The sequence below is a fragment of the Uranotaenia lowii genome, chromosome 3 (assembly GCF_029784155.1).
Source record: "Uranotaenia lowii strain MFRU-FL chromosome 3, ASM2978415v1, whole genome shotgun sequence".
In the NCBI taxonomy this organism is placed as follows: domain Eukaryota; kingdom Metazoa; phylum Arthropoda; class Insecta; order Diptera; family Culicidae; genus Uranotaenia; species Uranotaenia lowii.
Genome location: NC_073693.1, coordinates 40168679 through 40190021, shown reverse-complemented (window position 1 = coordinate 40190021; position 21343 = coordinate 40168679). Strand labels below are relative to the sequence as shown.

Below are 21343 nucleotides of genomic sequence, written 5' to 3'. Positions count from 1 at the left end.
CTGTAATTCGGTCACGTTCTTGAAATAATCGAAGGGCACAAAATGAGCGGGGTTCTATTTTAGGTTTCCCTAAAACATTTATCTATTTACATCTGGATAATTGAACAGGAAATATTTGAAGTTTCGATTGTGGACTTGTTTTTAGTTTTGCTACTCTAAATTTGAATGTGATACTAAACTTCGTCCTACAAATTATGTACATACTCACAGTCACTGAACGGTTAATATTCATAAGTTTTTCAAAAGTTATCGATACAATCGATTAAATTGAAGTGTTCAAGACAAGGTGCAAACTTTTTTTCGGCTTATTGACCTCAACTCATGTCCAGTACATAACTCTCAAGTAACGATAACATTGTAATCAAGAAGCAATGTTCACGCAGTTGAAAATTTTGACAAATTGCAGGGCCCGATTCTGATTTCAATCCTGGTCCTTAATCTATTCGTGATCCTGATGCGAAACAAGGATCAATGTGTTGAGTGCTGAATCCGTGTCCGCCAGAACCTGATTCCGGATCATGTTTCCGACTCTTATCTCAGAACTTGAATCTGGATCCTGATCCAGATACAAAAACTGGATAATGATTCTGATCCCAGATTTTAGACCGTGCTTAGAACCCCGGATACACATAAGAATCTGTGATCAGAGATAAATATCTAAGATCCTGGATTAAGGGTCCGGAATTATCATCAAGAATTCTGATTTTGGCCAAGGGTTGCAAATTCTGATCTTGATACAGAATTACGGACCCATGTCCTAAATGCGCTTGTCTTGGATCCTTGTAGATCCTAGATCGTGATTGTAGATTATGATCCTGACCCCGGATTTCGATCTTCGATCCAATTCTGGCTTCTCATCCTGTTCCTGATCACTAATTCTGGATATCAAGGCTGTCTTAATCACAGAAGAATCTATAATTTCACAGAATTTCGAGCGAATTTTCATCACAGAATCTGTGTCACAGAACACAGAATTTTAGAAATTTTCACAGATTTCGCAGATTTTTAAAATTTTGTACGTGTTTCCAAAATTATAAATATATGTCAACATAAATTTTGGATGTATTACTTTGTTTTGAAAAACCATGCTACGATTGGTAATGTAGACTGATTTTTCTTAAGTATTAATAAGACTAATTTCTTCATGACTTTAAAAAAAACCATGCTGTTATAATCACAGAAAACCATCACAGAATTTCTGGGTAAAATTACAGAAAGACAGATTATTTTTTTTCGCAAAAATACAGAATTATTTTCGGGAACCTAGCTGGATACTTGATTCTGATTCTGAATTCTGAAACAAGATCATGGATGACGACTCCGGTGTCTAACCCTTATCCAGGAACTTACCAGAAAAATGTTTTAAGTGTTTTTCTTCTTGATTATCTGATTCGTTCTAGATTACTTGAGGATATACCCTGGATCCTGATTCCGCTAACTGAACCCTGATTTTGAATACTGGGTCCTGATCCTAATTCTGAATCTTAAATCTTGATCTCATTTATGCGGGGATCCTGATCATGGATCTTGATCTTGAATTTTTCACCTTAATCCTATGTTTGAATTCTAGATACCTGATTCTTAAAATTCTAATCCAGGATCCTAGACCCTAATCTCGGTTCCTTGCAGATGCATTCTGATCTGAATCTTGGATCGCGAATCTTGATTTCATTTGCTCCGAATTTTGACACCGGATTTTGATCCGAAATTCTGATTCCGCAATCTTATTCTGATTTTGATTCCTGATCTTGAAAGTTATGCTAGATCCTAGTCCCGAATTCTAATCCTTATCCGGGATCCTAGACCCGTATTTTGGATCCTTATCCCGAACTCTGATCCTGATGGTTCCTGGATCTTGAAACATGATTCTGGGTCCCAAACCTAGACTCTAATCGTTTTCCGAGATCCTTGCAGATCCTGGATTCTAACCTATTCCGGGATCCTTGCAGATTCTGGATTATACTCCCGCATTCTGTTCCCGGATTCTGTATCCTGATTTTGAATACTGAGTCTTGATTATAATTCTGCATCTGGGATCCTGATCCCGTTTAATCCGGCATCCTGATCGTGGATCCCGACCCCTGATTTTGATCCTAAATCCTTTTCTCATACTAATCCTAATCTCGGCTTTTCGATACATGAACCAAATCCTGAATCCTGGATCTTGAAACATGATCCTGAATCTTGATTCCATTTAATTCGGGAGACTGATCCTGACCCCTTATTATGACCCAAAATCTCAAATTCGGGTTCTCATTCTGATCCTGTTTCCGGTTTCTGGTTACTTAATCCTGATCTTGATGTTTCCTGCAGCTGAAAAAATGTTGCTAGATCCTGATCTCGGATTTTGATCTTTGATCAGCGTTTCCATCCCGGATTCTGAATCCTGATCCTGGATGTTGAGTTCTGATGCAGTCACATCCGATAACTTAGTAGTAGATTCTGACTCCAGATTTGAATCCTGAATGCCGATCCTGGGTTCACGTCCATAGTCTGATCGCGGATACTTGATCCTGAAACCTAGGTTGTAACATGAACCTGGATCTCGAACAAGGTTTGCCGTAACCACAGAAAATTTATAATTTCACAGAATTTTGAGCAATTTTTCATCACAGAATCTGTCTTTCAGAACACAGAATTTCGGAAATATTCACATATTTCACAGATTTTATTAAATTTTGTAAGTATTCCCAAAATTAAAATTTTGATGTCAAATTATTGATTCTTTATTTGAATTTGAATAAACATAATAGGATGGCAATGTTAATTATTTTTTCTCAAGTAAAATGTATAAAAGAGTCAATTTTTCTTACTTTTCCAAGAAATTAATGTTATATCCAACGCAGAAAACCATCACAGAATTTTTGGGTAAAAGCACGGGGAAAACGGCAGAATATTTTATCTCAAAAACACAGAGATTTTTTCGGAAACCTTGGTCTTGAACCCGTTTTTTTATCATGATCCGGTCGCCTAGACCCTAAACTTATAACATTTTAGATCATTCTCCCGCATTCTTCTCTCGCATTCTTCTCCCAAATTCTGTATTCTAATGATAAATCCTAAATTCTGATATTGAATCACGAAAACTCATTTCGAATTCCGATCCTGGATTGTGATGCCGGATTTTGGAGCTTATTTCAAATCCTGAACCTCCGGAATTCTGACCAGTATTTGGAATTCTGATCCTGGATTTTGTTCCTGGGTGCATATCCTGGACCATGATCCTATTTCTGGATCCAAATGCCTGATTATAATCCTGTCCTGAACCTATATCCTGATTCCAGAGGCTGATCTTGAATACATATTTTGATCCCAGTTTCGGGTCCATATCCATATCCGGATCATGATCTGGACCATGAAGATCAAAACTCGTGCATATCTGAGTGAAAATTGCTAGAATAAGCTTGTCAGATTGCGTGGTTTGAAAAGAGCTCGGAAACAAAATTCCCGAATTTGATCGGCCTTGACAAGTGCGAGAAAAACTCTGTCAAACTTATCCTTAATCCTAATCTCATTTCCTTGCAGAATCTGGATCCTTATCCCGGAATCAGTATTCTGATTCTGAATACTTTGTCTTAATCCAAATTTTCATCTCATTTGTTCCGGCAGACTACAAACTTTAATCCTAAATCTGGTTTCGGATTCCTTCCTGGTTCGGTACTTTCTTGGTACTGATCTTCGATTGAAACATGAGCATGAAGTATATATTAGTATATATGTCTGAACTTTACCTATTCTTTAAATCTATCGATCTACGTCTTTAATACTATTACTTTTCTATCTGCTATGTACAATAGCATTTACTAGAGCATAACTATAAAACGTAATAAAAACTGATTTTGGCTCCTTTAAACCCAGTGTATGAGCCGTTTGAAATAAATACATTGTAAAAAAAAAACCTGATCCAGGATATTGATGCTGATCCAAGATTTTAAACCTGCTGTTGATCCTCGATCCATGATTCAGATGAAGATTCGAATCCTGACGGAATCCCGGAGGCTGATCTTGGATCCTTTTATCCTTTTCCGAATACGAATTTCAGGTTCTTGGCACTTTCTGGATCATGATCAGGATCATAATTATCATGAACCTGTGCACGCCAGCAATGAAAACTGCAGATTATCTTTTTCATCTTTGATGGTAAACTACCCAGCAAATAATTTTGTAGATATACTCTCATGTTGTTTTGATATATCTACGTTCCATTTACATTATAGAATGATCAAATTAAAGTTGAGAAAACAGCATTTACCTATCAAAGTGGAGGCATATACATACATAAATTTAATTTCTTTCTGAAGCGACGAAAATTACACCAATTTGGTGTTACCCGACACCTTATTCCTACCCATCGGGAGAAAGCCAGAGAGCGAAAAATTTTGCACTCATTGCCTTCGAATCGTTGCCAGCGACAATATTTTCCAGTTCTCTCATTGGTTAATATTACTCAATTTCCATCTGATTTTTGGCCATCAGGATGAACTCCTTGTTGCAGAGAGAACATGACGATGATTTTCTCACTTGAAGCCCGCGCGGGAGCAAAATCATTTCAAAATTTACAAACATAGCGGACTTTCTATCATACCCGATTTAAACTGACTTCAGAAGACATTTTATACGATCTTTTCTCTATGCAGTTGGAGTTGCGATTCACATACGATTTCATGTTTGCTGGGTGCTGAAATAATTCAAGATTTTAAACTCTTTCGTTTTTGTTACATTAACATAGACATTTGGGAAGAATGACCGTGGTGTTAAATTCCCGGAGAAAAAAAAGCTTCCATAGACAAGTACTCAAAAGAGATGTCTGTGTTATGGAAAACCATTTGAAGGATTTTGCAATTTTCAATAATTTTGAAGACCATGAAGTTTATAATTTAGTTTTTTTTTTTAATTATTTCTTAACTCGCGTTAAATTATAAATACTATCCAGACAGGGCAATCAATTTGCTAAGGATAAAAATAAAATTTATTTCATACCTACACGGAAAATAATCAAAATGAAAAATTTACCGAGATAGCAAGATTAACGTTCGTGGAAGTCAAATAGGTAACTTCTACCTCTTCGAGGTGAAACTCACAGCGAGGAAAAGTTTACCTTAATCGAGCTGGAAAAAAGGTAAGATTCACCGAGAAAAAAGGTGAATCCAAAAAAAGTCAATCTTACATCGTAGCAAGGTGAACTTCACCTGAATCGAGCTGACTAAAAAGGTACAATAAAGGTAAATCCCCAAAAGGTAAAACATACCTCGTAGCGAGGTGAACCCTGGATTGGGCTAACTAAAAAGGTACAATTCATCTCGAAAAAAGGTAACTATTTGCGAACCCGTTTATTGAGGTTAAGCTGTCTTGTGATTCAGAAAAAATTTCCGCTTCGTGACCGATATGTGAAAATCGGATCAGTTGTGCTGGTTCTAATCATAAAACTTTGATACTGATTAGCCCATAGAGCTTTGAAGTGATTTCCACGTCATTCCGGAAAGCCGGATTTGACCGGAATAGTCGAACAGAGAGGGGATTCAGGCCATGGTGTCATACATAAGGTAAAAATCTCTATTTATCTTAATAAATCAATTTTGAATAAATTTTGTTTTTTCAATGAAAAAACTAACCAAACCAGGTAGCATTTACCTTTTGAATCTGTGAATGGGAAACGGTATTAATTAATTTTTCTATGTGAATGTGAAAAAGTTAAAATTTACCTTTTTGCTAGGTGAAAGAAAAAAAGGTTAAATTTACCGGTGTCAAAATCCTGCTTCCCGGTAAATTTTACCTTTTTTTTTATTTTTCGTGTATGTACATCACGCTCAACAGGGAAACAAGCATTGATTTGTGTTATTTTGATGAATCTTAAAGTTAAGTGTTGAAATTTTTTTCACTTATGCCTCAAAACGAAATTTTAGAGCAAGTTTTATGAAAATAATTATGAAAGGTTTTATTGGAAGCCTGATTGGAAGCCGATTTAAAATCTGTCCATGAGTTTAGATGAATTGTTTTTTAATTTTCTTTTCTTGATTTTAGTTGAGTGATTTCTGGGTTTTAATAAAATTAGCCTGAATATTGCCTGGATTTTTGATGGACAATTTAGAAATCAAATGCCCAGATGTGCAAGGTTTTTATATAAAATTGACCGGATTTTTCCGACCCTGATACGTGCTGAAAAAGTTCTGGCAACCTTATTATAACGTCACAAACAGGGTAGTTTTTTCCATGGAAAAAAATCTAGCAACACTTTCAGATTGCCAGAATCAAAGCCTTAGATTAAGGTTGCCAGAATTTTTTCCACTGCCATCCGGGCCTAGCAATTCCGGGCATTTTTTCAAAAAAAACCTGGCTAAATCCGGGCATGGATTTCAATTTTTCAAATCTAAAAGCCGGGCAAAAACCGGGCAAAATTTAGGTGTTATTAGGGGAACATGCCCTATTTTGCGCCACCTAAGCGAATCGCTGATTTTCTATGTATTCCACGTACAACTTGTGTTGAAAATGGGTGCAATCGTTGAAGAAAAGTGTTTTCTACAAATGCCTATGATATTTTATTATTCAAATTGCTATAGTTGCTTCAAAAACTTGATTTTAAAATACCATATTCAAAGCCACAGAACAAAACTGTGTTGCAAATACGCGCCGCTGTGTATTCAATATGCGCCTAGCAGCCGAACACACCCGAAAGCAGCCGAAGACCAAAAACACACCAATACTTACAGACACTTTGACTGAAAAGAAAATCAAAATGGACTATTCAAAATTTTGAAAAAAAATGAAAAGTAGATATTTTGGGCTGAATTAACGCTCAAAATATGGTTTTAGACTTTTTGTTCATTTTCAATGAAAATTGGCCTTTTTGAAAAATTAATGCTATTTTCAGCCTACTACGATTGGCGCGTTATAACGAGCGTATGGGCCGTAATAGAACATACCCATAAAAAGCATACCTTTGGGAGTTCAGTATGATTTTTTAGCATAAAATCATAGTTTAGATTCTCCTCTATCGATGTGTCAGAAAATATTGTTTTATTCGTTTTTCTCTGCTTGGTGACACCTTATTGAAAGTGTTTTAAAATTTAGATCAAAATGACGAAAAACCTAAATTGTGAAATTATCACGACACAGGGGCATTTTTAGGAAAAATTCATACTTGCCATGACCAATCACAGCATTTAGAACAAATTGGTAATATTTTGCAGGCTTCAAATGTTTCAGATTCTTCAAAACAAAGGTGGTGCGTATTAGCCACATGGGGCGTTATATGAACTTTTCCCCTATATATGAGGTCCTCAGAGCCAAAGGGGTATAAGTAGAGTGTCCTACCCGGGATTTCTCGGTCGGGAATTCCCGGGAATTAGAAAAAATCGGGAATTCCCGAATCCCGGCAAACGCTTAAAAAATCCCGGGAATTCCCGAAGCCAGTAAAATGTTCTAAATAACTACAAATTTACACGATCTCAATTGGAAAAATGAATCATATTGAGCAAGGAAAATGATAGTTCTACCACTGACCATACTGACTGGACACTCGATTTCGTTGGTTGGATAAATTTTTCCAACAGTGCGCAATATCGATTCCAGAGTGCGCATCGATCGATTTGAGAAATGCTATCCCAGTTAGAAAGTGCCATCCAACTTTTAAAAAAGGCAATTTCTACGATAAAATATTTTTTTCGTCGGTTTTGCAAACCTACAAACTTTGACAAAAAAATTATAGCCTGAAATTGGTTGAATTTGTGTTCAAAGTGTCATGTCAGTGTGATCAGTGACCTTGATGGCTTAGTCTTAATTTTTTTTTCTTAAATCTGGTTAACACAAGGAATTTGATGAAAACATGTTTTTCCCATCGGAAACTTAGTGTAATAGTGAAAAACGCCAAAGAATCAATTATTTCAAATTATTGCAGCTAGAATCAGACCGGTGGTACGGTTAAAGTACTTTGTTTTTGTGTCTTTGGTTTGTTTATTGAATTTTTGACGCATTAAAAAAGTTTGAAATATTTTGCAATACTAGGTACTACTTTAAATTTAATAAGGCCGGAACAAATTTCAAATCCTTCTTTTGTCACTCAGAGTTGGAACATCACGAGGGGGGGGACAATAAAAAATAATGCGAAAAACAAATAAATTGGAATAAATTGCACAAAATCTTGCATGCAAAAAATTGCATGCTATATCATTGCACAAAACCTATAAAATAATGTAATTTTTTATTGAAAAATTCAATAAAATCAAGAATACACATGGTAAAATTACTTCCATCTTCCAAAATTTCTTTTTTGGTCTTGTAATCTTTCGGATACTTGAATTTTTTATCAAAATTTCCATAAAATACTTAAAACTTTATTTATTTCCCCTTTCGGATTTTTGGAAATTTCGAAGGGGGGGGAGACAAAAGAAGAAACTGATATTTGTTCCAGCCTAATACCATCTTGATAAGAATTCTTACGCAGTAGAGGATTAAGATCTCCATGTTGAAATCATCATTTTCAATTTTCCCGGGATCCCGGGAATTCCCGGGAAAAGGGTCGTCAGATTTCCCGATTCCCGGGAACGCCAAAATGGCCGGGAAATGGACACTCTAGGTATAAGTGACAAATTGGTCGATTTTGAGTTAATGATTCCAAACGATTCTTTATATTTAAAACTATATTTCATGATTTTTTCAGATTTTTTGAATTTTTTTTACATACTATTACGTTCCAAAGAAAAATTGAAATTTTCGAAAAATATATGGAAAATTGCCAAACACAACAACTTAAAAGCCTGTTTTCTCGAAATAAGCTTTGATGCACTTATAACCCTTTGGCTCCAAGGGACTCATATAAAAGCAAAGAAAAAATGCAAAAAAATGAAATTAATATTTTATCAATGTAATTGCAGACTTCCAAAAACTTTTTGGAGCACTTAAATATTTAAAGGTTTATAAAAGTAAATCAGCGAAATTATTTGAAACAACCGTTGAAAATTTCCATACCGTTAATCGATTTTGCTGAAACTTACTCAAAAAATTTGAATTTTTTTTGGTTTCTTTGTGAAAATTGTGAAAAAATCCGGGCAATATCCGGACTTTTTTCACGATATCCGGGCAACCGGGCCGGACCGGACTTTCTCGAAAATTTGCATCAAATATCCGGGCAAACCCGGATAAAACCGGGCAATCTGGCAAGCTTACCTTAGATGTTCAGATATATTGTTTTAGCTAAAAAGGTATTCATTTTAGAGTCTTAAAATGTTGTGGCGAATACATTAGATTTTCTATCATTTGCAAAAAAAATAGGGCTACAAAAAGTTACCAGATGCTAAGCTATGAGTCCCGGCACATTCTCTTGAATTTTTTACATAAGTGGGTCGGCAGAAATTGTTGCAAACTTTTAATTGAAAGATTGTTTACCTACCTACCTAAGGGTCCAGCGCCGATTGACCGGCGCATAGGGCTGAGATAAAAGATCTCCACTGCTGGCGATCCGGAGCCAGCGTCTTCACTTGCTGCCAGCCGAGGTTCTCGTCAACTGTGCGGATTTCAGCGGCTAGACTTCGCCGCCACGAGCTTTTGGGCCTGCCTCTTCTTCGATGCCCATCTGGATTCCAGTCAAGCGCCTCTCTGCAAATCTCGTTTTCATCTCTTCGCAGCGTGTGCCCAATCCATCTCCACTTACGTTCCCGAATCTCGATTTCTAGCGCCTTTTGATGACACCGGCGATCCAGTTGCCAGGCCACCAAGCGCGGATGATGTTCCGCAGGCAGCGATTCACAAAAACTTGCAGTTTTCGCGTCGTCACCGCATATGTGCACCAAGTTTCACACCCGTACAGCAATACGGATTTGACGTTTGAGTTGAAGATTCGGATCTTAGTTCGTAGAGAGATCTGGCGTGACCGCCAGATGTTTCGGAGACTCGCAAACGCAAATCGGGCTTTTCTGATCCGGGTCTCGATGTCCTTCTTGGTCCCACCATCAGGCGTAATCTGGCTACCAAGATACTGGAAGCACTCCACTGTCTCAACCTGTTGTCCAGCTACCACGAAATTGGAACGATTTTCTGTATTGATTTCCATCGACTTGGTCTTTCCGACATTGATTTTGAGACCTGCTGCCTTGGAGCTTTCGGTGAGGTCGTCGAGTTTGCTCTGCATGTCTTGTTGTGTTTGGGCGAGCAAAACAATATCGTCTGCCAGGTCAAGGTCGTTCAGTTGCTCCATGGTTGAAGGATTCCACGGCAATCCTCGGTTTGGTCTACAGTCAATCGATCCAGTCAAGATCTCATCCATTACGATGAGAAAAAGCAGCGGTGACAAAATACATCCTTGTCTCACTCCAGCAGTTACCGGGATTGGTTCGGACAAGACACCGTCGTGCAAGACCTTGCACGAAAATGCCTCGTACTGTGCTTCGATGAGATGGACTAGTTTCTCTGGGACCCCTCGTCGTCTAAGAGCAGCCCAGATGTTTTCGTGGTTCAGTCGGTCAAATGCTTTTTCGAAATCAACGAACACCAGCAGAAGAGAGTCCTGGAATTCGTTGATTTGTTCCAGTATTATTCGTAGCGTTGTGATGTGGTCCACACATGATCGTCCGGATCGGAATCCAGCTTGTTGCCGTCGGAGTGTAGCGTCGATTTTCTCCTGGATCCTGTTCAGGATCACTTTGCAGAGTACTTTGAGGGTTGTACAGATCAAAGTTATGCCACGCCAGTTACCGCACTCTGTTAGGTCTCCTTTCTTTGGGACCTTTACGAGGATACCCTGCATCCAGTCGGCCGGGAATGTTGCAGTATCCCAAATGTCAGCAAATAGACGGTGCAACATTTGTGCTGACAAGGCAGGGTCGGCTTTCAGCATTTCAGCAGGAATGCAATCGATTCCAGGCGCTTTGTTGGATTTCATGTCCTTGATTGCCGCTTCTATTTCAGCCAGCGAGGGCGCTTCCGAGTTGACGCCATTAATGCGACTTACTGTGGGCGCCTCGAGCTGCGGGTTCTGTTGGCCATTGCTATTTGTAACTCGAAAAAGTTGATCAAAATGCTCAGTCCAACGCTTGAGCTGATCTGTTCGATCTGTCAGCAGCTGACCTGCTCGGTTTTTCAGCGGCATTCTTGCATTAGTCCTTGCACCACTAAGGCGGCGAGAAATCTATATATATAAAAATGAATTTCTGTCTGTCTGTCTGTCTGTCTGTCTGTCTGTCTGTCTGTCTGTCTGTCTGTTCCCTATAGACTCGGAAACTACTGAACCGATTTGCATGAAACTTGGCAGGTGGGGGTATTGGAGGCAGGGGAAGGTTCCTATTGTGGTTTGAGACCCCTCCCTCTGTCATGAAGGGAGGGAGGGGTCTCCCAAACAAAAAACAATTTTTTGCATAACTCGAGAACCCATCAAGCAAATGGTATCATATTTGGCATGGGGTGGTATTTGGGAACGAGGAATATTTCTATGAATATTTGGTACCCCTCCCTCTTTTCAGTGGCGTGATAGGAAGGGGGGAGGGGGACTACCTTACCATTTTTCATATAACTCGAGAACTAATCAAGATATTGGATCCAAATTTGGCATGTGAAGGTATTTGGATACGAAAAATATTTCAATGATTATTTGAGACCCCTTCCTCTTTCCAGTTTAAAGAGGGAGGGGCCTCTTTCATATTTTTTTATATACTTCAAAAACTAATAAAGCAATTTGAACCAAATTTGCCATGGGAGGGTATTTGGATACGAAAAATATTTCTATGATAATTTGAGACCCCTCCCTCTTTCCAGTAGGGAGATATAAAGGGGGAGGGGCCTCTTTTGTAGTTTCCAACATAACTTAGAAAGTAATTAAGCAAATGGAACCAAACTTGGCATGGGCGGGTATTTGGGAACGTGACATGTTCTAATGATTGTTTGAGACCCCTTCCTTCTTACAGCGGGGGAAAAGGAAAGAGGGAGGGGAGTTTCATACAATTGTTACTGCATAACTCAAGAACTAAAACAGCAAATGGAACCAAATTTGTCATGGAACGATATTTGGGTACGAGAAATGCTTCTATGAATATTTGGTATCCCTCACTCTTTCGAAGAGGTGGATGAAAAGGGGGAGACGAGGTCTTCCTTACAATTTTCAGTATAACTGGAGAGCTGATCAAGCAAATTGAACCATATTTTACATGTGAGTGTATTTGGATACGAGAAATGTTTCTATTATAAATTGAAGCCGTACCTTTTAAGCGGTAAGATATAAAGGAAGAAGGGGGGGTTTCCATTTTTTTCCATAACTCGAGAATTAATCGAGCAAATGAAACCAAATTTGGTATCAAAAAGTATTTGAGTACGAAAAATACTTTTATGAATATTAAGTTATCACCCCTCTATTGAAAGGAGAGAACGGAAAGGGGGATGGTACTCCCCTTCAAGTTTATACAAAACTCAAAAATTTACTACGTAAATAAAACCAAATTTGGCATGGCATGGAATATAGGAAGGGAAGAGGGAAGCTTACATTTAACTTTTATTTTACAAAATCCGAGAAATGGACAATACTTAACATGGAAAATCATTTTGGTATGACTCTATGATTATTTGACACATCATCCTCCTTTCAGTGAGAAGGTACATGGGAGGTGAGCCCAATACAATTTTGTTAGCATATGTTCTCAATTTATGCTTACGAAGCCAACAAATGGAAACAAATATGGCATGGAAAGGTACTTGGTTACGAGATATGTTTCTACGATTGTTATAGACTCTTATGCTCTTATGCTCTTAAGAAAGAAAGGGGCTCCATACAATTTGTGTTGTAAAGCTTAAATACTTATCAACCAATGGAACTATATTTGATATAAGAGGATTTTTGGGAACGAAAAAAATTTTTATTAAAGATTACAATCTCCATTCAGCAGGGAGTGAAGGGAAGGACAGGGGGGGCTCCCTTATCAGTTTTTTAGCATAAATCCAGAACATATCAAGCAAAAACAACCATACTTTATAAGTTAGATTATTTACGAACGATTAATTTGGGACCCTTCTTTTTTAGGGCGAAACTTAAGGAAACAGATGCAAATTATCAGCTCTTTAAAACAAATTTTTAAATCAAGATTCAGAATATAAGTTATGGTTTATGTTGCAATTTGAAACTCCAGCTGAAGCTCTCATTTTATAGTGGTTGCTTATTAATTTCGTCATAATTTGATTTAAAATAATACCATAAACAATAACAATTTGAATGATTTCTGAAAATATCATTTGATTCTGGAAGGTGTAGCAAAGCACACCGGGTCAGCTAGTATCATATAATAATCGGATATCTCCAATGACGGCGGCTCTTTCTCCCTCTTCGGCTAGGGAGTTTGTCCAGGCTCTCTTGTCTCGTCTACAAGCTCGTTTAACTGCCTTTTCCAGCTCCGCATATCGTAAGCGGGCGGCTGCTTTGGCTGACCCGGTACATGCCTGCTCAATTCCGACTTTCGCCTTTCTCCGATCATCGATCATCCTCCAGGTTTCATCCGACATCCATTCACTTCGTCTTCCACAAACTTTACCGAGAGTACCATGGCTCGTCGTGATAAAGGCATTCTTGATTCCACACCACTGTTCTTCGACTGTTCCGTCTGTCGGCAGCTCCGAGGCTCGGGATTCTAGCTGTTCAACGTATGCCCTTTTCACCTCTGGATTCTCCAACCGGCGGACGTCGTATCGACACCCGACTTTCTCCTCGCGCCGTTGGACACGCGCAACTCTCAGTCGTATCTCGCCAAGGACGAGGTGATGGTCAGATGCAATGTCTGCGCTTCGTTTGTTGCGGACATCAAGAAGGCTCCTTCTCCATTTTCGACTGATGCAGATGTGGTCAATTTGATTTTCTGTTCGGCCATCTCGGGATACCCAAGTGACCTTATGTGCTGGTCGATGGGGGAAGAGCGATCCACCGATCACCATGTTGTTGTTGCCACAAAATTCTACAAACAGCTCTCCGTTTTCGCTCATCTGTCCTAGGCCATGGCGCCCCATGATGCGCTCAAAGTCCTGATTATCGGAGCCAATCTTTGCGTTGAAGTCGCCTAAGTGGATTTGAATGTCACCCTTCGGAATTCTCTCAACCACGCTGTTCAATTGACTGTAAAACTGCTCTTTCTCCTGCAAATCGGCAACGTCAGTTGGCGCATAACACTGGACCATTGTAAGGTTTCTAACCCGTGTTCTGAATCTGGCTACGATTATTCTTTCGTTTATCGGTTCCCATCTTATGAGGGCCGCATGGGCCTGCGGACTTAACAGGAAACCAACTCCTCGTTCCCGAGTAGCGTGTTCTCCTCGTATGCCAGAGTAAAGCAGTACTTGCCCGGACTGTGTCTTGTGTTCTCCAGTGTTAGGCCAACGGACTTCGCTCAGTCCCAATATCTCTAGCTTGAGGCGGCTAGCTTCTCTAGCAAGTTGAGCCAGCTTTCCTGGCTGGGCAAGGGTCAAAACATTCCAAGTTCCAATTCTAGTCCGTGTTTTCATGCTAAAAGTCGTTGCCAAAGTTTCAATTCGGTTATTTCTTCTCTCAGTTTCTGTAACAATAAAAGATTTCAGGAGCAGTAGGTTGTTAGCCTAAAGTCCCTATCCCGCGATGGGGCTGCCATCTTGGACTTAGCTGGCGGGAGCCGCATTTCATAAATTCAGCCGCTTGCTGCAAGACAGACGCTGTTTGAGCCGCCCCTGACCTGGAGAACAGACGCTCGGTTGTTGTTGCACGCCGCCCCTGACCTGGGGAACAGACGCGTGCGGCCAACTTCTCAGTCTGCATGCGACCAAAGCATCCACCGGGGTTGGGTACCCGATCTCCGCTTAGGTTACTCGCACCCCAGCCGGCACCGCGGGGAGGTAGAGATAGGAGTTGTGAAAGATTGTTTGCTTATTTTTAATTACCTATGTTACCGTTATTTTAAATAAAGAGCAGATATAAGGTTTTTAAAAAAAGTAAGTGAATTCTTCCTGTAAAAACTTGAAAATTCAACATCAATCTGATTATTTCCAATCAAAACAGATTTTTTTTAACATTTGAAAATTATAAAACAAAAACCACTCTGCACCACACACCGATACAATCCGTCTTAAATCCAGGTCAAAGCGTCCCGGATAGCCATTCCAGCCAAATGACGCTTCTATCTACATACATGGGACTGGTTGACTGACTAACTGACTGGATGACTGGCCAGAGGAAGGAAGGAAGGTGATTACCATCTCTCATATATTTACTTGGGCACTTCGGAAAGAGTTGAGTTAGAAGAGGGCCAAAGAAAATTCAACCCATCCACACTAAACCAACATTTCACGCCGAACTTTGTTTCCTTTTTCGTGCGGTTGATGTTAATGTTACGCTTCAAGGTAGAGGTACCCTTTTTTCCCAGATGTAGACTCTTTTGGGCATCATCAAACCCAACTCTTAGACTTTCGTCCCAGTCCCTCCCGATTTCAACTTGCAGCTGGCTTTCCGACAAGGTCGGGGAACCTTTTTCCTATTTTTCTACTTATATTGTGAGGTTGTTGACTAGAGTCACCGGAAGGACTAACTTAGCTGCCAAAATATCGAAAAGATTAGTCGAGGAGATACCTAATAAAAAAGGAAGAATCGTCCCTTGAGGAAAAGTTAAGCGATAACTTATTAGGCTTTATTGGCGATATACGTCGAAGAGTGGCGAGACATAGCTCATCGAGAAAAAAACGAAACTGTCAACCCTGACTTTCGTTACAAGTTAGGAAAGGTCGTCCATCCTGCCTCACGTCTCGTACCGTGTAGACAAGATTCATCTATCTACTACCCGTTGGAGCCAACAAAAATTGATTACTCCATCAAAGTTTTACCCATTATTCATCATTAGTTTCATTGCTAGCTTTCTTTGCTGCTTTGGAACACACTTGGGAGCGAAAATCTCAGCTGACGCCGGGCAAGTAAGGTGCTCCCCATTAATTTATTCATTCCGAATGGATTGTCAGATTTGTGCGAAATGTATGCATCAAGTAAATGGAGTAAGTTAGCCTTGGGTAATTAAGTTGCACTTATGATATGGAATGAAAATTTTGAACTTGTTTTAATAAGATTTATTTAAGGTTTGTGACCAGAAATTGAGTGCGTAAGAGCTCGAAGTTAAAAACAGCAAGTTTTCTTTTTTTTTTTGAAGTCTCGGAATCAAGCCTAGTTTGTACACAAAACTGATAATCTGTTAAAAACTCAGGGTGAATAAAAATATGATATCTAAGGTAATAGCATGTAGAAATGTAGAAATGACTTTTTGAAGCTTTTGAACAAAAATCTGAAAAAAAAATTGTTAAATGAAGAGCAAACTTGAGAGATTTTTTTGTGCTTATTTTTTGAAAGTTTGTGGATTTAACAATAATAGCGCAATTCTTATAAGATCAAATATCTGTTGAAATTTTTTTCCTTACGGATATAAAATAATGGATTTTGAAGTAATGGTTCTTGTAGAAGATTTTCAACTAATATTTTGGATTGTCAGTGCAGTGCAAATTTGATAAGGAATGTGTTCGAAAAAAAATGCAACCCTTTGTTTTGTGAATAACTTTTGAATATATGAACGAAAATTGATGAAATTTTTATTTAAAAAAAACATGAATTTAATTGAATTATTAGAAAAACAGATCAGCCGAGTCGACCCTTACAAGAAAACGGCATCTTTTCGATAAAAAATCATAAATTAAGATCAACAGAACTCTATTTTTAGTCCCTGAAGAAGATCCAATAGGAATCGAAACGTTGGAAACGTAAATCAATACGTCGTGTTTGCTAAAAACAAGACTGCAAGCCGAAAAAACTCCCCAAAAAAAATTTCCAGTCGACTTTTCTACCACAAAATAAAGTGAATCTACCTAGTAATCTTGTGTGTAAATTTGATGAAAATCTGGTTAGAGGTTTTTGAGATAGCTTCAAATGCGGAAGTTTATAGACAACATGGTTTGAGCAGGATCGAAAAAAATCCTTAAAAGTCCTTCTTATGTATTCTGACTATTGCCTTTTGTCTTCTGTCTTCTGTCTTTTGTCTCCTGTCTTCTGTCTTCTGTCTCCTGTCTTCTATCTTCTGTCCTCTGTCTTCCGTCTTCTGTCTTCTGTCTCCTGTCTCCTGTCTTCTATCTTCTGTCTTCAGTCTTCAGTCTTCAGTCTTCAGTCTTCAGTCTTCAGTCTTCAGTCTTCAGTCTTCAGTCTTCAATCTTCTGTCTTCTGTCTTCTGTCTTCTGTCTTCTGTCTTCTGTCTTCTGTCTTCTGTCTTCTGTCTTCTGTCTTCTGTCTTCTGTCTTCTGTCTTCTGTCTTCTGTCTTCTGCCTTCTGTCTTCTGTCTTCTATCTTCTGTCTTCTGTCTTCTGTCTTCTGTCTTCTATCTTCTATCTTCTATCTTCTATCTTCTATCTTCTATCTTCTATCTTCTATCTTCTATCTTCTATCTTCTGTCTTCTGTCTTCTGTCTTCTGTTTTCTGTCTTCTGTCTTCTGTCTTCTGTCTTCTGTCTTCTGTCTTCTGTCTTCTGTCTTCTGTCTTCTGTCTTCTGTCTTCTGTCTTCTGTCTTCTGTCTTCTGTCTTCTGTCTTCTGTCTTCTGTCTTCTGTCTTCTGTCTTCTGTCTTCTGTCTTCTGTCTTCTGTCTTCTATCTTCTGTCTTCTGTCTTCTGTCTTCTGTCTTCTGTCTTCTGTCTTCTGTCTTCTGTCTTCTGTCTTCTGTCTTCTGTATTGTGCCTTTGTCCTTACTGATTTACCTTTATTTCGATTTCCTTTACTAATTTTTATCCGTACCACCTTTTTTGCCCTTTTTGCCTTTTTGCCTTTTTTGCCTTATTTGCCTTTTTCGTCTATTTTGCCTTTTTTGCCTTTTTTGTTTTTTTTTTGCCTTTTTTGCCTTTTTTGCCTTTTTTGCCTTTTTTTTGCCTTTTTTGCCCTTTTGCCTTTTTGCCTTTTTTGCCTTTTTTGCCTTTTTGCCTTTTTTGCCTTTTTTGCCTTTTTGCCATATTAGCCCTTTTTGCCTTTTTCGCCTTTTTTGCCTTTTATTGCCTTTTTTGCCTTATTTGTCTTTTTTGCCTTTTTTGTCATTTTACCTTTTTGCCTTTTTGACTTTTTTGCCTTTTTTACCAATTTTGGCCTTTTTTACCATTTTTCCTTTTTTTGCGTTTTTTTTCCTATTTTTGTCATTTTTGTCTTTTTCGCCTTTTTTCCTTTTATTGCCTTATTAGCCCTTTTTGTCTTAATTTATTGCCCCTTTTTGAATTTTTTACCTTTTTTGCCTTTGCACCTTTTTTGCTTTAATTGCATTTCTGCCTTTTGTCCTTTTCGCCTTTTTTTCCTGTTTTGAAATTTTTCCCTTTTTTGCGTTTTTGGCCTTTTTTTGGCCAATTTTGCCTATTTAGCCTTTTTTTGCCTATTATTCCAATTTTGCCTATTTTTCCTTTTGCCTTTTGCATCTTTCCTTTTGTATTTTGTATTTTGCCTTTTGCCTTTTGCTTCTTTCCTTTTGTATTTTGTATTTTGCTTTTTGCTTTCTCTTTTTGTATTTTGTATTTTGTATTTTGCCTTTTGCCTTTTGCCTTTTGCCTTTTGCCTTTTGCCTTTTGCCTTTTGCCTTTTGCTTTTTGCCTTTTGCCTTTTGCCTTTTGCCTTTTGCCTTTTGCCTTTTGCCTTTTGCCTTTTGCCTTTTGCCTTTTGCCTTTTGCCTTTTGCCTTTTGCCTTTTGCCTTTTGCCTTTTGCCTTTTGCCTTTTGCCTTTTGCCTTTTGCCTTTTGCCTTTGGACATATGGTCAGAGATACCGGTCCATAAAACTTCAGCAGACCCCTGCTGAAACCAGAAAGAAGAAGAAGAAGCCTTTTGCCTTTTGCCTTTTGCCTTTTGCCTTTTGCCTTTTGCCTTTTGCCTTTTGCCTTTTGCCTTTTGCCTTTTGCCTTTTGCCTTTTGCCTTTTGCCTTTTCCTTTTTGCCATTTGCCGTTTGCATTTTTTTTTAATCAATTTACGAAAATGACCAAAATCAAATGGTCAAAATTGAAAACAACAAAACTGCGAAAATTAAACAAATGGACGAAATTCTCTAGATCGACAAAATTTTAAACAAGTCTCGAAATTATCAAAATTAAGAAAAATGACAAAAATGACCATAAAATAATATTGACTGATATAAAAAAATTTACTAATTCTCATACTGTCATTACTGAATGTTTTCAAATGTCAAAAGTTAGCAAAAAAAAAAAGGAAATATAACTGAAAGACGGTGGTCCAAAGACGAAAGTTTCTATAAAAACAAAAATGAAAATATCCAAAAGGGAAAATTAGGAGTTAGATATGCCTATGTACATTACATATACATATAATCAATTATTTATATCGCATTTTTTATTCAAACGCAATTTTTTCCTCTTGAAATTTTTTCCTCTTTGCCTTAAGTTAGCACTTTTTATGCGATCTAATGTTTGTTGAGATAAATGTGTATGCAATACTAAATCAAAAAATAAATTTAGACTTTTAATAAACAAACGTTTCAAAGGTCGTGATATTTTACTGATGACTTAAAAGTATTTGAAGAGTCCAAATGATAGTTCTTTACGTGATTGTCTTCCAACTGCAAAGTCATTTCTATGAAAAAAAAATTAAACTGATCTCTAATCGTTTTCAAGCGTGTTTCATGGTGCCTTTTTTTAATGATATTTATCTGCACAGCATTCATATCCGTTGGCATGAACATTATCCATATCCGTTAAGAACTACACGAACATTTGATAATATGACTGTTTCAGCATTCAAATCACGTGTGTTCGTTTGTTGAGATCCGCGATTTTTCCCATTTCCCCTGTCAATATTTTATGACAAGTATTCGGATTGCTTTTAACTGCCATCCCCAGCATAATCCGAAATGACTGAAAACGTCTAGCGTCATAACCCACCGAATCAAATGCAATTTAAATGCAAAACCTTTACGATCGTGCGAACATAAAATCCATCGTTAAAAACCAGTGCCAAAAACCATTAGCCGAGAGACAATTTTATCCCGGAAAACAATGTACCCTACAGGACGAAACCACCCATAAATTGCACCGGGCTTTCACCGAGAAGAGCTAGCTGATACTATTAATTTAAACACGGTCCAATCGAATCATTCTGCGAGAAACTACATCAGTTTATTACTGCACAACTTCCGGGAAGTCAGGCGTGAACTTCCTGTTTCGGTGCGGCCCTGCTGTTGTGTAACCACTCGCTTGGGGTGTTCTCAGCTTAGGTATCCTTACGGAATTATGTGATTTTTCTTTTCGAATCCACTCAACTCGCACACACAGCAATTTTCTAGTATCCGGCTTTGCGGTACTCTAGGACACAGCAAAACTATCTACGACCGAATTTTTTGATTTTGTTTTCGATTCGACCGAGAAATCACTTAGCCAAAACTTGAACCCGAAAATCAACCAACATTTGCAAGCTCCCGCCCGATACTGAACGGAATTGGCATGCCAAACCAGGAGAGCCACAAGACACAAGAACACGAATTCTTCGGCAGCTGATTGCCAAAGCTCATCACTAAATTTGCAAAATATTGAGACAGTCCCTTTCTCTGTGTTGGTACCGCTAAACTTGGCGCTTCCACACATATTATCGTAGATACACAGATGGCGACGACCACCCAAAGCAACCCACCGAAATTCCGACTTTATCTATCAGCACCATCGGAGGATTCTTCCTACTTGCTTACCGCAGAATGTAAACGACGACGTAAGATACACCAACATCATCGAGTGCATGCAAAAGGACGAATGCCAGAACTGTGCTGTAGGACGAATGGAAGGGAAAATATCCCTCCCACCCATTTTCCTTGAGGAAATATTCTCTGTGTTTTGCTTGTGAAAAATTAAACAAAATCATCCCTCTCCTCATCGATGATTCCGTTTTCCAATTGATGCTGGGGTCCCAAGATAATACCAACATTGTAATTTTGATATCGATACGGTCTCGCTCGAATGACGTAAGCGTACCGGATAGTAGAATCGGTAAGATGCAGCCTCTCGCCCAAAGCTGTTGAACACCCATACAGCTGTTTTGACTGAATACGAATAGTGGGATAAATTACATTTTATATGGAAAATTTTACAAAAAAAGAAATGTATGTACATAATGTTTGGCACATTGACTGAACTATCAACGTGATAAATATTCGAAAATATATAACTAGAACTAAAGAATTAAAACAAAAGTCATCAATGTATTGAATTATTGATACGAGAATTTTACAACAATAAAAAACGTAAAATTACCTGCAATTGGCAATTAGATGAATAAATGTGAGGAGGTTTTATGCCTTCGGGAGAATGGTTGGAAAACAAGACCAACTCCCGGGGGCTTTTCCTTGCTCAATTAAAAAAA

At 38.3% G+C, this 21343-nt stretch overlaps 1 protein-coding gene across 3 annotated transcripts in view; it reads right to left on the bottom strand.

Annotated features, from left to right (window-relative positions):
• The window catches only part of LOC129757556 (cAMP-dependent protein kinase type I regulatory subunit), a 196907-nt gene that overhangs the window by 122625 nt on the left and 52939 nt on the right, over positions 1 to 21343 (bottom strand). The window contains exon 1 of one of the 3 annotated variants that reach the window (XM_055754829.1): positions 20117 to 20420. The exons of 1 other annotated variant lie outside the window; for it this stretch is intronic. The gene's annotated coding sequence lies outside the window, so the exon portion shown is untranslated. Of the gene's footprint in view, positions 1 to 20116; positions 20421 to 21343 lie in introns of those variants that run through there. One more of the 3 variants, XM_055754827.1, reaches the window with a different exon arrangement.